This window comes from Rhinopithecus roxellana, chromosome 1 (genome assembly GCF_007565055.1).
Source record: "Rhinopithecus roxellana isolate Shanxi Qingling chromosome 1, ASM756505v1, whole genome shotgun sequence".
Lineage (NCBI taxonomy): Eukaryota > Metazoa > Chordata > Mammalia > Primates > Cercopithecidae > Rhinopithecus > Rhinopithecus roxellana.
In genome coordinates this window covers 50691484-50707063 of record NC_044549.1, presented here as the reverse complement: position 1 = coordinate 50707063, position 15580 = coordinate 50691484, and the positions used below count along the sequence as shown (strand labels likewise).

Below are 15580 nucleotides of genomic sequence, written 5' to 3'. Positions count from 1 at the left end.
CCGCCGGCCGGGGGCGGAGGTTGTGGGCGGTGGCGGCTGCGGAGGGGGCGCGCGCGTTCTCGCTCCCTCGCGCCGGTTCGCGCTCCCGCGCCGGGGCTGAAGCGGCGGCGGCGGTGGCGGTGACTGAGGTGGCGGCGGCTGAGGCGGCGCGGGGGGAGGGTCGGGAGGGGGGGTGGTTGTGGGGGATGGACCGGGTGCGGCGGCCGCAGTGGAAGGAGCAGGCGCTTGAGCTCGAGCGACGGCGCTGGCGGAGACGCCGGCTGCTCCTCCCCTCCCCGCCGGTGAGTGAGCGCCCCCGCCCCGGACGCTGGCGCCGGTCGCGGCCCCCTCACGGCCCTCCGCGGTGGGTGGGGACAATCGTGAGGGAGCGTGGCCCGGCGGCGCAGCGGACGCGGGCCTGGCCTCCCGCTCGCGGCCTGTCGGGGCTCGGACCCGCCGTCGCCCCCGTTCGAGGTTGAAGCCCCGGGCCTAGGACTCGACCTCCAGCATCCCACGGGGGTTCTTTCCTTTCCCGGCTCATTCCGCTGTCATTTTGACCTGGGGTTCCCTCTCCAACCCCTCGCCTCGTCCCCTTCCCAGCATCCCAGGGCCGAGGTGAGGGAGGGGCGTGTGAGAAGTCGGGCCGAGGCCCGAGGGACTGTTAGGAGCCGGTTCCCGTCGGGGTCTGGGGTTTTAGGAGCCCTCGATCGCCATGGCGTCCCAGAAGTTAGCCACCAGGACTTAGCCATTTCCACCTGAAACCAGTTTTGCACCTTTTGTTTTGATTTTGAACCGTCGTTCGAGGGGAGGAGGGAGCCCGGCGTACTGGAGAGAATAGATGGTGGGAGGTGGGATGTGAGAAGTAGCTAGCTGGCTGAGCTTGGCCTCAGGATGCCCCCTGTTAACCCCTGTAGGATAGGGGAAGGAGTGCAGCGAGTTGCACCTTCCCTAAAGGGCCAGAGATCGGTTTATAGCTTGCGAATCTCTGCTTTTTCAGCCTCGGTAAAGGGGTATCATTCGTGGTTGGTTTGGTTCGTCCCTTAACAACATTCTTGGTGAGGAATCCCCAGGTGAATCTGCCGCTGAGTGAAGCAGCTCACTTGAGCTGTTGGCTACCCCCGGCCCCCGCAACGCCCGTTGGCTTTTGTGACACGTTACATGTTAGTGTTGGGTAGAGCCTAGCCATCAGAGGTACCTGTACTATAAGCATCTCTATAAAAGGTCTGAATTCCTAAATTAGCTTATTCTGTTCTTTAAAAAAAATCAATCCAGAGCTTAAATATCAGATAGCTGCTTTAAAATAAAACAAAACTTTGATTTGTTCCAGGAGGTAGATACAGTTTTTTCTCCGTATATTAGAAGATCGAAACTCAGATTGTGAGTAGGTGGTAGTTTTACTAGTGTCATGTGACAAAACGATGTTTATAGATGGCATTTTAACTTAACAATAACCTTGTCCTCTACCAACAGAGTTGGCTTGTATTTTTTTTGCAATCACACACCCACTCTCTGGCTAGTGTAGAAAGATTAAAAAGCTGCTTCTGGTCTGTGGGTGGCAACCTTTTAATTTCTAAAGAGTTTTGAACTGCTTATAGGGTGCTGATCAACAGCATAGGAAAATTTTAGACTTTAAAAATTCATTAGCATGTGATGGAGATCTGTTATAATATGAGCATTGATTAAGATTTGATATGGTGTAGGTGCTGTGTACTGTGTATAAGAATGAGATTTCTCAGAGCATTTGCATCTTAAGATAAACAGAAGCACAGACTGCTGACAGTGTTGTGACACCTTGCAGTAGGACTTTTTTATGAGCACAAAAGACCTGTAGTCTACAATTTGATGAAGAACCCCAGTGCCCTAGACTAGTTGGTGACCAACCACCATTACTTTGGTCCTTCTTGATGGTAGAACATTTCCCCTTTTCTGCAAGACTACTTATGCCTCTCATAAATGTACAGAACATATAATGGCTCAGGGCTTACTTAGGTTTAAGCTCCTCAGAGTGGCAATTATGGACCATTCATTAATTTATTCATCAAATACTTATTGAGCCCTTACTTTGTTTCAGGATGCTTTCTAAGTACTGAGCTACATTGTTGGGACAAAACAGAAAAGGCCTTTTCCCTAATTAAGCTTTATTCTGTATGTATGGGAATGAGGAATATACAACAACCAAGCAGATAGGATCATTTCAGATAATGATATAAATCAGTGATTAGTAAACTTTTTTTGCTGAAGGACTAGAAAGTACAGTACATATCAGGGTTTTTGGGCCATATGATCTCTTTTGCAACTACTCAATTCTGTTTTAGTACAAAAGCAGCCACAGAAAGTACATGAACAAACATGTTTATGTTCCAGTTAAACTTGGGACACTGAAATTTGAATTTCATAAAGTTTTCACATGTCACAGAATATTATGAGTGTTAAAAAATATTTTCCCCTAGCCATTTAAAAATGTAAAACCATTCTTGGCCATAGAAAACGGGGCAAGGTGGATTTGGCCTATAGATTATAGTCTGGCCTTTTATAGAAAAAGTTTGCTGACCCCTAATATGAATTATGAAGAAAATAAAACAAGCTGATGTGACAAGTGAATGACTGAAAGGTGGGTGGAGGGTTACTTAGTGAGAGGAGGCCTCACTAAGGAGAAGCTATTTGAGTTGTGACCTGAAAAATGGGAGTGCTTTCCTGGTAAATGAAACTGTGAGTGCAAAGGTCTGCAGGTGCAGATGAGCTGCTCTTGTTTTCCAGCGTTGAACTTCCCCACATAGCATGTCATTCTTACCTTTATGTCTTTGTTAGAATGTTCTTCTTCATGTAATAAGATGGTACCTTTCTCTCTCCTCTTCCTGATCCTGCCTTACAGTACCCATGGAGTAAGACTGCAGTGGAGTTTCACCTCATCCCAGGGTTAGGTTCTTGAGTTAGTGCATGAGGCAAAAATCCCATAAGATGAACACTCTTCTTGAAAATTCCATGAATTGCTCAAAAAGTATGGTATGAATGTTTTTGTATATATAGTTGTATAAAATTCTTACTAATATTAAAGGCTGAGAGCCACAGAGCTTGACTGGGGGAAAGAGCAAGAGGAAATAAATTATTATATAGATCTCTGGGCCTTCAGACTATTTGGCTTTTTAAAACTGCTGTGGAGTCCGTATCAGAGAGTGGGGGATGGTGTAGAATTTTGATATGTTCCTGTTTCCATGCAGGGTTTAATTCTATTTTTATGTTAAGTCTTTATTACATTAATCCATGCTCATAGATATGTTGTGAATATTAAACAAGATAATGTATTTGAAAGAGCTCGGCACTTAAGATAGTCAGTAAACATTTGAATCTGATTTTTACTTCTTTGGGCTCACATACATACTGTCCTTTGAAAAGTTGTAGAGAACTTAGCCACCTGTTTCCTGTCTTTCCATATTGGCATTTCCTGTTGTGGCTCCACTGAACAGCTGTCCCTCTCTTTGTCCTTGAGCATTGGTCACATTCTGCCAGAGGTTGGCTTCTAAGTTAAATGGGTATATGATGTAACTCTGTTCGTTCTGCCACATGACTCTTAAAGTGTTTGAGCACTGCTGTTATGTCTCCCATTTAAGTCTTCACTTTGCAGAGCTAAATGTTTTTATTTTTCTTTTTTTAAAGATATTATAGAGAGAGACGGGGTCTCATATGTTGCCTAGGCTGGTCTCAAACTCCTGGCCTCAAGTGATCCTCCTTGAGTTGGGCTCCAAAAGTGCTGGGTTTGTAAGCATGAGCCACCATGCCCCAGCCATTGTAATTTCTGTTAGCTTTTTCTTATTTTTCCACACTTCTGGTTGTTCTTGAAAGTGAGCTAGTTTATCTTTTTTATCTTTTTTTTTTTAACTTTGCTACTTTGAAGTACATTTTAAGGTACAAACTCAAGTTTTATCTCCTTGACCAAGTCTTTCCTGATAATTCTAGACCTTCTTTATATTCTTAATATACTTTTATGTTTACTCTTCAATTTAATTTTTTCTTATTTTTGTATTTTATACTAGTTTCATGAGCATTTGACTTCACACTGCGACAACAAGCTTCTTGAAGGCAAAGACCCTGTTTTAAGTATCTTTTGTGTCCTAGATGCACTGAATAAAATTCCAGGGATGCAGTTTATCATAAATTTGTTATAATTTTTAAAAATAGACTTTAAAGTTTAGATTTACAGAAACATTGCGAAGATAGTGCAGAGTGCCTGCCTATCCTACACTGTTTCCCATGTTATTAACATCTTACATTCCTGTGATCATTTGTCAGTATTAATAAACCAATATTGATACATTATCACAGAGACCATACTTGATCAGATTTCCACAGGTTTTTCCTTAATGTTGTTTCACTATCCCAGGATCCCGGGATCCCATCCACGATACCACATTACATTTAGTAATTATATCTCCTTAGCTCCTCTTGTTTGTGACAATTTCTCAGACTTTCCCTGTATTTAATGACCTTGGCAGTTTTGAAGATTACTGGTCAGGTTTTGTTTGTTTTTTTGAGACAGGATTTCCCTCTGTCACCAAGACTGGAGTGCGGTGGCACGATGTCAGCTCACTGCAGCCTCAACATTCTGGGGTCAAGTGATCCTCTGACCTCAACGTCCAGAGTAGCTGGGCCCACAGATGGGTGCCATCATGCTCTGCTAATTTTTGTACTTTTTGCAGAGATGGGGTTTTACCCATGGTGCCCAAGCTGGTCTCGAACTCCTAGAACCAAGCAATCCGCCCTCCTCAGCTTTCCAAAGTGCAGGGATTACCACTGTGCCCAGCCATGGTCAGGTATTTTTGTAGAATGTTCTTTGGGATTTATCTGTTGTTTTTCTTGTGGTTAGGCCAATAATGTAATATGCTTTTGAAAGGAAGACCACAGAGGTAAAGTGTCATTCTCATCACATATTAGGGATGTATACTCCCAGTATGACTTACCAGTGTTGATGTTAACCTTGCTCATCTGGCTTGAGGCAGTGTTTTCTGTGAAGTTATTCTTTCTTCTTCTCTTTCCTACTACACTCTGGAAAATTGTCACTATGTTTAGCCCACACTTAGTGGTGATGAGTTATGTTCTACCTCCTTAAGGGTGGCGTATCTACTTAAATTTCATTGCTAAATGGTTTCAGCTTTGGCCATTGGGAGCTCTTTAAGTTGGCTCCTGTATCCTTTCTCTTTGACATACCTCCATCATTGTATGTGTAATTTCTTACTTTCTGGCAACATAAGATGCTCTAAGGTTCATCTTGTATGTTTTCTGCTCCAGTCCTGTAAACAGTCATTTCTCAAGGAGCCCTGGTACCTTTTATTGAAGAATGGTGTTACAAACCGAGATCTGGGTAATAGGTGTGCTTGTTGGTACTGAAGTGTTGTTGCTTCTAGGCCCTCTCAGTTGACAGAGGAAGGAAATATATGTGTACATATTAACCTGTGTATATACACATCTCTCTCTATATATTTATATATGTAACTGTATCTTTATTAAGCCAAACATGACTTCATGATGTGTCCAACTCTAATTCATTACCACGTGTCATTCTAACCTTTCCTTGCTTATATGTAACCTCCTGCTTCACCAGTGAAAAACCTGCCTCCCACCATCTGCCAGAATTGATTATTCAATTCCAGCATACATGTATAGTGGTTTCAGAACTGTTGATCTGTATACCTGTGGGAAACTAGTTTATCAACTAGAAACTCATGGATAGTTCTTTTTGCCTTTAGTTTTATAGATAGCAGTCATTTCTAATATTTTTTAGGTTAGCAGCTTTCCCTACTCACTTCCTGAAGTCGTCTCATATATTTGTAATAGATTTAGATTTTGTCACAGTCTGCATTTTTTGCTGAGATACCTTTATCTCCTAATTATTTAATAATTTGCACACATTGAAGTTTATTCTTTGTGATATAAATTTCTCTGGGTTTTGACAGACTTCTAGTATTTTATGTTTAACATTACAGTATCCTGCAGATTAGTTCCACAGCTCTAGAAAGTTTCTGTCTCACCAATTTACTTCCCTCACACCAGCCTCTGGCAACTTCACTGATCTTTTAACTGTCTCTATAGTTTTGCCTTTCTTAGAATGTCAATATGTTATATTTTAAGAAGTGTTTTTGAGTGGTCTTTTTTTTAATGCTCACAGTATTTTGTTAAGTAGTGGGAGATACAGGTACAAGATAACTAACATTTAGAATTTTTTTTTTTTGAGAGATGGAGTCTCGCTCTGTCGCCAGGCTAGAGTGCAGTGGCGCAATCTTGGCTCACTGCAACCTCCACCTCTCAGGTTCAAGTGATTCTTCTGCCTCAACCTCCCGAGTAGCTGGGACTACAGGCGCGTGCCACCATGCCCAGCTAATTTTTGTATTTTTAATAGAGATGGGATTCCTCCATGTTGGCCAGGGTGGTCTTGATCTCTTGACCTCATGATCCACTCTCCTCAGCCTCCCAAAGTGCTGGGATTACAGGCATGAGCCACCGCGCCCAGCCCAGTATCTTTTTTTTTGAGGTAAAATTCCTATAACATACAATTTATACAAATTATGATTTGAAATATGTAGTTAACCATTTTAAATGTACAGTTCAGTGGCTTTTACTTCATTCACAGTGTAACATGTGCAACCACCACTGCTGTCAAACTCTAGAACGTTTTCACCCCAAAAAGAAACCCCATACCTATTAAGCAGTCCGTCTCTTTGTTCCCTGGCAAGCACAATCTGATTTTTGTCCTATGGATTTGCCTATTCTAAACATTTCACATAAATGGAATCATATTATACCTGGCCTTTTGTGTTTTTATTTTATTTTATTTTATTTTATTTTATTTTATTTGAGATGGAGTCTCACTCTATCTCCCAGGCTGGAGTGCAGTGGCGTGATCTCGGCTCACTGCAACCTCTGCCTCCCGGGTTCCCAGGATTCTCCCACCTCAGCCTCCCAAGTAGCTGGGATTACGAGTGCACACACCACACCTGGCTAATTTTTAAAATTTTTTTTTTAGTAGAAACGGTTTCACCATGTTGGCCAGGCTGATCTTGAACTCCTGACCTCAAGTGATCCGTCCGCCTTAGCCTCCCAAAGTGCTGGGATTACAGGCGTGAGCCATTGCACCCGGCCTGCCCTTTTGTTTTTAGCTTCTTTCACTTAACAGTGTTTTTATTCATCCATGTTGTAGCGAGTATCAGTACTTCATTCCTTTCTTATGGCGTAGTAATATTCCATTGTGTGAATATACCACATTTTGTGTACCTGTTCATCAGTAGGCTGTTTTGAATAATGCCACTTTTTTGCTATTATGAATAGTGCTGCCTTGGATATTCTTGTATAAGCTTTTGTTTGAACATATATTTTCAATTGTCTTGAGTATGTAACCACTGTATTTCTTTTGTTAAGTTTATTATCATATAAAGCAGAAAGTTACCCAGTGGCTTGACTTTGGATAAAGAGCTGAAAGAATGCTACTTTCTCCTGGAATATGGTATTCCTTAGTGAATACTGAAATCACATAATTTTCTTATTGTCTTTATAGAATAAAGAATTTTGGTCCAGACAGGGTAACATTAGGTAGCCTTCCTCTAGAATTCTGTCAGAAGAACATCCTGAGTTATGTGAACCATTCAGTTACCTGTCTGAGAGCAGCAAGTTGTCTCTCACTGTGCAGTTGGGTTATGAGGTCTGCTAGTGGTCTCAGGCAGTCTCCGAGTGTATGAATTGCGTTTAACATTTTGTATTCAGGCCAGGCACAGTGGCTCACGCCTGTAATCAATCTGGGAGGCTGAGGTGGGTGGATCACGAGGTCAAGAGATCGAGACCATCCTGGCCAACATGGTGAAACCATGTTTGTACTAAAAATACAAAAATTCGCTGGGCGTGGTGGTGGGCACCTGTAATCCCAGCTACTCGGGAGGCAAAGCTTTGTTTTGCAGCGATTGCTTTGACACCTTTGCTTTGACAAATTCACTTTCTTCAGGAAGACTTGGCAAAAGTTTTCTTCTTTTGCTAGTTTGGGGCAACCTGACCAATTCATTGAATCCTATTGTTTTTCAGATTTCTTGAAAAAAAGGAACATTCTTTGCTGTAGCTTATTTATTTATTTATTTAGAACCAGAGTGTGACTTTGTTGCCCAGCCTGGAGTGCAGTGTTGCAATGAAAGCTCACTGCAGTCTGGACCTCCTGGGTTCAAGCGATCCTCCTGCCTTAGCTCCCCGAGTAGCTGGGACTACAGGTGTGTCCCACCATATCTGGCTAATTTTTGCATTTTTTGTAGAGATGGGTTTTGCCCTGTTGCCCAGGCTGGTTTTGAAACCTGTGCTCAAGCAATCTGCCTGCCTCAGCCTCCCAAAGTGCTAGGATTACAGGTATGAGCCACTATGCCTGGCCTGCTGTAGCTTATTTGTAAATGACTTTTGGGTTCCATTGAGACAGTGAAAAAAATAGATAAATTATATATTGACCACCATATTTTTTTTTATCCCAAAGAATTTCTCTGTAGGCAAGCCCTTCAAAGTGTTTGAAAACCACTGTTTGTGTAGTAGAATACTAAGCTGGAAACAAGGAGATTTTAGTTTTAATTTTATTTCTTCAAAAGACTGTTATCAGATAAATAGATTGTACTTTAGAGCTTCATTTTATAAAGAAGAAATAATAATTGACTGATTTATAGGAAAGTGTGATGGGAACTGAGTTCTAATAATCAGGGTACTTTGAAGTTTGTGGAAGACAAGCATGTTGGAAGATACGTATAAATTCTTTTTTTATTTTATTTTGTAGAAATAGGGTCGCACTATGTTGCCCAGGCTGGTCTCCTATTCCTGGGCTCAAGCGATCCTCCCATCTCACCCTCCCAAAGTACTGGGATTACAGGTGTAAGCCACCACGCCCAGCCTGAAAATTCTTGATACTGTTTTTTTCTTTAATAATGTAAATGATTCTGCTCATACTATTATAAAAGTGTTTGTCTAGTATGCATCTGTAGTTTGTTTATTCATATATTTTACCTTTTTTTGGTGCTCTTTGTTCTTTTGTATAGGTCTAGGTTTCTGTGTGGTATGATTTTCCTTCTGATTGAAGGACTTCTGATGTTTCTTGTAGTGTACATTTGCTAATAATGAATCCTTTTAGTATTTGGTTATCTGAAGACTTTGTTTTTAGTTTTGGAAACTATTTTCACAGGATATGTAATTACTGTTGATGTTTTCTTTATGATGCTGTTTCACCATCTTCTGGCCTGCATTGTTTCCAGTGAGAAATCTGCTTTCATTGGGTTTATTTTTTCTGTATGTAATGTGTGGTTGTTTCCTTCTGGCTGCTTTTATTTTTCTTTCAAAAAATATATTTTTTCTTTCTCTAATTTAATTTTTTTATTTCTAAAATAAAATAAAATAGAAGTGAGGTTTCACCATGTTGTTTCACCATGTTGGCCAGGCTCATCTTGAACTCCTGGCCTCAAGTGATTGATCCCTCTTGGCTTCCCAAAGTGTTGGGATTACAAGTGTGAGCCACCGCTCCCAGCCCCAAAAATATATTTTTTAATGTGGTAAAATACATATAATTAAAAGTTTACCATTTTAACCATTTTTTGTTTCTTTGTTTTTGAGACAGGGTCTCGCTGTGTCACCCAGGCTGGAGTGCAGTGGTGTGAACATGGATTACTGCAGCCTTGACCTCCTAGGTTCAAGTGATCCTTCCACCTCAGCCTCCTAAATAGCTGGGACAACAGATGCAATTTCCTGGCAAATTTTTACAATTTTTTTGTAGAAATGGGGCCTCACCATGTTGCCCAGACTGATCTCAAACTCCTGGCTCAAACAGTCCTCCCATGTTGGTCTCTCAAAGTGCTATGATTACAGGCATGAGCCAACACACCTGGCACATTTTAACCTTACTGATTGATTGATTGATTGATTGTCTCACTTTGTCACCCAGGGTGGAGTGCAGTGGTGCGATCTCAGCTCACTGCAGCGTCCACCTCCCAGGTTCAAGCGATTCTCCTTCCTCAGCCTCCCAAGTAGCTGGGATTACAGGCGTGTGCCACCATGCCTGGCTAATTTTTTTTTTTTTTTTTGTAATTTTAGTAGAGACAGGGTTTCACCATGTTGGCCAGGCTGGTCTCAAACTCCTGACCTCAGGTGATCCACCCACCTTGGCCTCCCAAAGTGCTGGGATTACAGGCATAAGCCACAGCGCCTGGCTGATGTTAACCATTTTTAAGTGTGTTGTTCAGTAATGTTAAATACATTCATAATGTAGTACAACCATCACTATCATCCATCTCCATTACTCATTTCATCTTGCAAACGGAAACTCTTTTAAACACTAATTCCCCAGACCCCCTCCCCCAACCTCTGGAAGCCACTATTCTACTGTCTTTGAATTTGACTACCCTAGGTAACTCATATAAGTGGAATCATACAGTACTTGTCTTTTTGTGACTGTCTCCTGTCACTTAATGTCCTGAAGGTTCATCCATGTTGTAGTATTTTTCAGAATGTTCTTCCTTTTTAAGATTGCATAGTATTCCATTGTGTATGATGTACCACATTTTGCTTATCCATATATGACACTTGGGTTGCTTCTACTTTTTGGCTATCATGAATAATGCTACTGTGAACATGGCTGTACAGATATCTCTTACAGACCCCACTTTAAATCTTTTTTGCTATAAACCCAGAAACGAAATTGCTGGATCATATGGTAATTCTATTTTTCATTTTTTTAGGTACTTCCATACTGTTTTCCCCAGTGGCTGTACCATTGTACATTCCTATCAACAGTGCACAAGGGTCCCACTTTCTCCATATCCTTGCCAGCACTTGTCATTTTCTGTTTGTTTGTTTTAATCATAGCTATCCTAATGGGTGTGAGTGGTATCTGATTGTAGTTTTGATTTGCATTTCCCTAATGATTTATGATATTGAGCATCTTTTTATGTGTTTATCAGCCATTCATGTATCTCCTTTAGAGAAATGTCCTTTGCCCAGTTTTATCAGGTTGTTTTTTGTTTTGAGTTTTAAGAGTTCTCTGTATATTCTGGATGATAGATGATCTGTAAATATTTTCTCTCATTCCATATTCCTCTGGCTCCTTTTAAGATTTTTATTATGTCTGGTTTCAAGGAATTTGATTTTGTTGTTCCCTGGTGGAATAAAACTTTCTTTGAGTTTTTTGCTCTTGTTAAGCTTTTTGAGTTTGTGGGTTTATACTTTTCATCAGATTTGGAACATTTTTGGCTATTATTTCTCCAAATATTCACACATCCCTCCTTGGATTCCAATCACATATATATTACTAGGTTTCTTGAAGTTGTCCCATACCTTACTGATGCTCTGCTCTTTTTCTTTGGTCTTATATTTTGGGTTTCATTTTGGATAGTTTTTATTGATGTGTCTTTACATTCACTCATCTTTCCTTCTGTGTCTTGACTGCTGCTAGTTCCATCCAATGTATTTCATTTTATATATTCTATAATTTGTGGTTTGATAGAAATGCAGTGATGTAGCAGGTATCAATACTGCCTTAATTTGTTGCCAAATATAACAGATTTCTTGTTTTTTATGTTAGCTAAAAAGGGTATACAAACCACCCTATATGTCATATTAACATTTATATCACTTTGTTTTCATGTTAACTTTTAGTTTCTCTGCCAAAACCTACTTTTTTTTATATGATTATTCTACATTTTCTGCTGAGAGTGGACATCTGCATTAGTAGTTCTACAATATTTGTTTTATGAGTTGCCAGAATGGTTGCTCTGTTTGGCAGACTGCAGACAAATCTTTATCTATGATTGGTTGTGTGATATGACCGTCATTTTGCTACAAAAAACTTGAAATAGATTTTAATATTTTCTTTACTATTATCAGAGAGAGAACTGGATTACCTGCCGAAGTGTACTTTTGCTTATTGCTGTCATTGATAACTCAGTGGCAGCTGGGCGTGGTCACTGGTGTTACCTCCATGTGATCACTTTTTCTTCACTAATGTTAATTTAAAAATTTTTAGGCTGAGCGCGGTGGCTCATGCCTGTAATCCCAGCCCTTTGGGAGGCCGAGGCAGGGGGATCATGAGGTCAGGAGATCAAGACCAGCCTGGCCAACATGGTGAATGAAACCCAGTCTCTATTAAAAATACAAAAATTAGGCTGGCATGGTGGTAAGCGCCTGTTATCCCAGCTACATGGGAGGGTGAGACCGGAGAATCACTTGAACCTGGGAGGTGGAGTTTGCAGTAAGCCAAGATTGCGCCATTGCACTCCAGCCTGGGCAACAAGAGCAAAACTCTGTCTCAAAAAAAAAAAAAAAAAAATTGCAGCCTGAGAACTGATATACTTCAGACCAGAAGTATTTCCGATTTTGGAATATTTGTGTTATACTTATCAGTTGAGCATCCCTAGTTGGAAAGTCTGAACTCTGAAATGCTCCAATGAGTGTTTCTTTTGAGCATTATGTTGGAACTCAAAAAGTTTTCAGATTTTGGTGCATTTTGGGTTTTGGCCTTTCAAAGTTGGGATGCTCAGCCTGTCATTGTTTGTCAGACAGTCATTTGCATTCAGTAGTTCTTTCTCCTTTTCTTGCTCTTCTGTCCCAGCAGGTATTAATCTCTGGAGAAGACACATCCACAGTTAGCACTTTCTTCAGATGCTGACGCTCGGTGAGCAGTTGCCCTTGGTCACAAGATTTAGAAGACACACTGTCCATCCTCCCAGATTGGATCTCTTTTTCATATGGATCTTCTGTTTCTATGTCTTTTTTAAAAATAACTTTTTGGAAAACCTTTTGGATTACAACTGTTCATCCTCACCTATGCAAAGAAAGGGAAGCTGTTGCTGGGATTTTGAGGAGGTATGTCTTTTTCTCTTCTACTGCAAAATCACATAACCCGGGCACTCAGAACAGTATAAAATAATTATACGTTTCTTTCTAGAACTCAGTTCTCATTCGTTTACTCGTTCCATCTTCCTTTCTCCCATTTTCTCTTTTTTCCTGGCAACTGTAGCTCAACAAGAATTTTCTTAATGTATATAATGAAACAGCTCATTTCCTGCATTCTTCCTGAATGTTATTAAGACATGGGATTAGAATTACAAGTAATGGGGAGCAGCTTGAATTTTTTTAATTAAATTTTTTATTTTTATAATAGAGACAGCGTCTTGCTGTATTGCCCAGGCTGGTCTGAAACTCTGGGCTCAAGTGATTCCCCCACCCTAGCTTCCCAAAGTGCTGGGATTATAGGTGTGAGCCACTGTGCCCAGCTGTAGCTTACATTCTTATTTCTCAAATTGAAATTGTGACTTGGGTGAACTGAATTTGTTCTCATTCTGCATAGACACTGGATGGTTTAGGAAAGCTTAGTACCCTTAGCATAACATTTTGGCTATATGATTTCATAGTCTGGTTCAGTTTCATTTGCAAGAGGAGGTGTGAAATTGTAGAGTTTGGAACTAAAAATTGAGACTTCAGTCCCAGGTTTGACATTATTACCTCCATGCTTTGAGAGTTAAAGTATGTTTATTTTCTCACCTTTAAAACGGGCTTATCATTACTTGCTTTAAACAGCTCATGGTATTGAGAATCAGATGAGAAAATTTGAGTGAAAGATTTTTATCAATGTCAAGGATTGTTATTGCATTGTAGACAGTTACAGGTATATCTGTTGTTTTCACTCAAAGACTCAATTTTTCTTTCTGAAAAAAAATTTTTTTTTTTGAGCCAACATCTTGCTCTTTTGCTCAGACTGAAGTACAAGGTTGCAGTCGTAGCTCACAGCAATCTCACATTCCTGGGTACAAACAGTCCCCCACATCAGTGTCTCAAGTAGCTGGGACTGCAGGCGTATGCCACTGTGATCAGCTAATGTTTTTATTTTTTGTAGAGATGGGGGTCTCACTATGTTTCCCATGCTGGTCTCGAACTCTTGGGCTCAAGTGATCCTTCCACCTCGGCCTCCCAAAATGCAGGGATTACAGGCGTGAACCACCATGCCTGGCCTGAAATAAATAAATAATGCATAAATGCCATTTTTAAGTTTGTGATGACAAATTCTAAAGAGAAAAGTAAAAGGAAAGCAGGAATAGAGTGTATTGAGGGGAAGGGGTTGAGTGTTCACAGATGGCTTCACACAGAAGATGACATTTGAGTAAGGGCTTAAAAGAGGTGAAGGAGTGAGCCATGCATATGTATGAGAAGAGCATTCTAAGCATAGTGAATCACAGCGTACATGTCCTGAGACAGAAGCTTGCCTGAGGAATGGTGAGGGTGGGTCCTTATTTTGTGGTGCTTTATGGAAGTGCTTTTCAAACTTCAATGTGCACATGAATTACCTTGGGGGTTCCTATTAAAATTTAGACTCTTAATTTTGTAGGTCTGGGGTAGGGCCTATTTCTAATAAGCTCCCAGGTGCGGCTGCTGCTGGTGGTCTTTGTCGGCCTTTAGTGTTTACACTGAGCAAAATAGGAAGTCTCTGGAGTGTTTGGCCAGGGTGACATGATCTGATTTATATTTTGACATTTTCATTTCTCTGGCTGCTGAGTAGATAGTGGTAGATCGGGCAAGGACAAAAGCAGAAATACTAGTTTGGAGCCTATTACTGTAATCAAGGTGAGAGAAAATGTGGTTTGTGCTAGAGGGTAGCAGTGACTGTGGTTACACATAATCTAATTCTGGATATATTTTTCAAGTAGAGTTAGCAGGTTTTGCTGATAGATGGGATATGTGCTATGAAAGAAAGGAAAGAGTTAAGATTTTTGTATTGAGTTTCTGGAAGGATGCAGTTGTCATTTATTGAGATGGAGAAGACTGAAAGAGGAACAAGTTTACAGAAGTAACAGAAACTCAGTTTTAGACATAAATTAAAGATGCCTATTAAGACTTAGAGATGTTAGCTGGGCGCAGTGGCTCACACCTGTAATCCCAGTGCTTTGGGAGGCGGGCAGATCACCTGAGATCAGGAGTTCAAGACCAGCCTGGCCAATGTGGTGAAACCCCATCTCTACTAAAAAAAAAAGAGTACAAAAATTACCCGGGCATGGTGGCAGGCGCCTGTGATCCCAGCTACTTGGGAGGCTGAGGCAGGAGAATCACTTGAACCTGGGAGGTGGAGGTTGCAGTGAGCCGAGATTGTGCCATGGCACTCCAGCCTGGGCTAAAAGAGTGAAACTCTGTCTCAAAAGAAAAAAAAGACTGAGCGTGGTGGCCCACCCCTATAATCCCAGCACTTTGGGAGGCCAAGGCGGGCGGATCATGAGATCAGGAGATCAAGACCACCCTGGCTAACACAGTGAAATCCCATTTCTGTTAAAAATACAAAAAATTAGCTGGGCGTGGTGGCACACGCCTGTAGTATTCCCAGCCACTCAGGAGGCTGAGGCAGGAGAATCGCTTGAACCTGGGAGACGGAGGTTGCAATGAGCCGAGATTGTGCCACTGCACTTCAGCCTGGGTCACAGAGTGAGACTGTCTCAAAAAAAAAAAAAAAAAAAAAGACTTAGAGATGTTGAGTAAACAGTTGGGTTTATGAATCTGGAATTCAAGAGAGAAGGATCTGCTGGACATATACCTCTGGGTATTGTTAAAATAGATTATATTTAAA

At 41.0% G+C, this 15580-nt stretch overlaps 1 protein-coding gene across 4 annotated transcripts in view; it reads left to right on the top strand.

The window, feature by feature from the left end:
• The first annotated feature begins 66 nt into the window (after positions 1–66).
• The window catches only part of TMCC1 (transmembrane and coiled-coil domain family 1), a 249393-nt gene continuing 233879 nt past the window's right edge, over positions 67–15580 (top strand). Inside the window, exons 1-2 of one of the 4 annotated variants that reach the window (XM_030931823.1) lie at positions 67–281; positions 12584–12834. The gene's annotated coding sequence lies outside the window, so the exon portion shown is untranslated. Of the gene's footprint in view, positions 282–12580; positions 12835–15580 lie in introns of all 4 variants that reach the window. The other 3 variants (XM_030932224.1, XM_030932696.1, XM_030933092.1) reach the window with 3 other exon arrangements.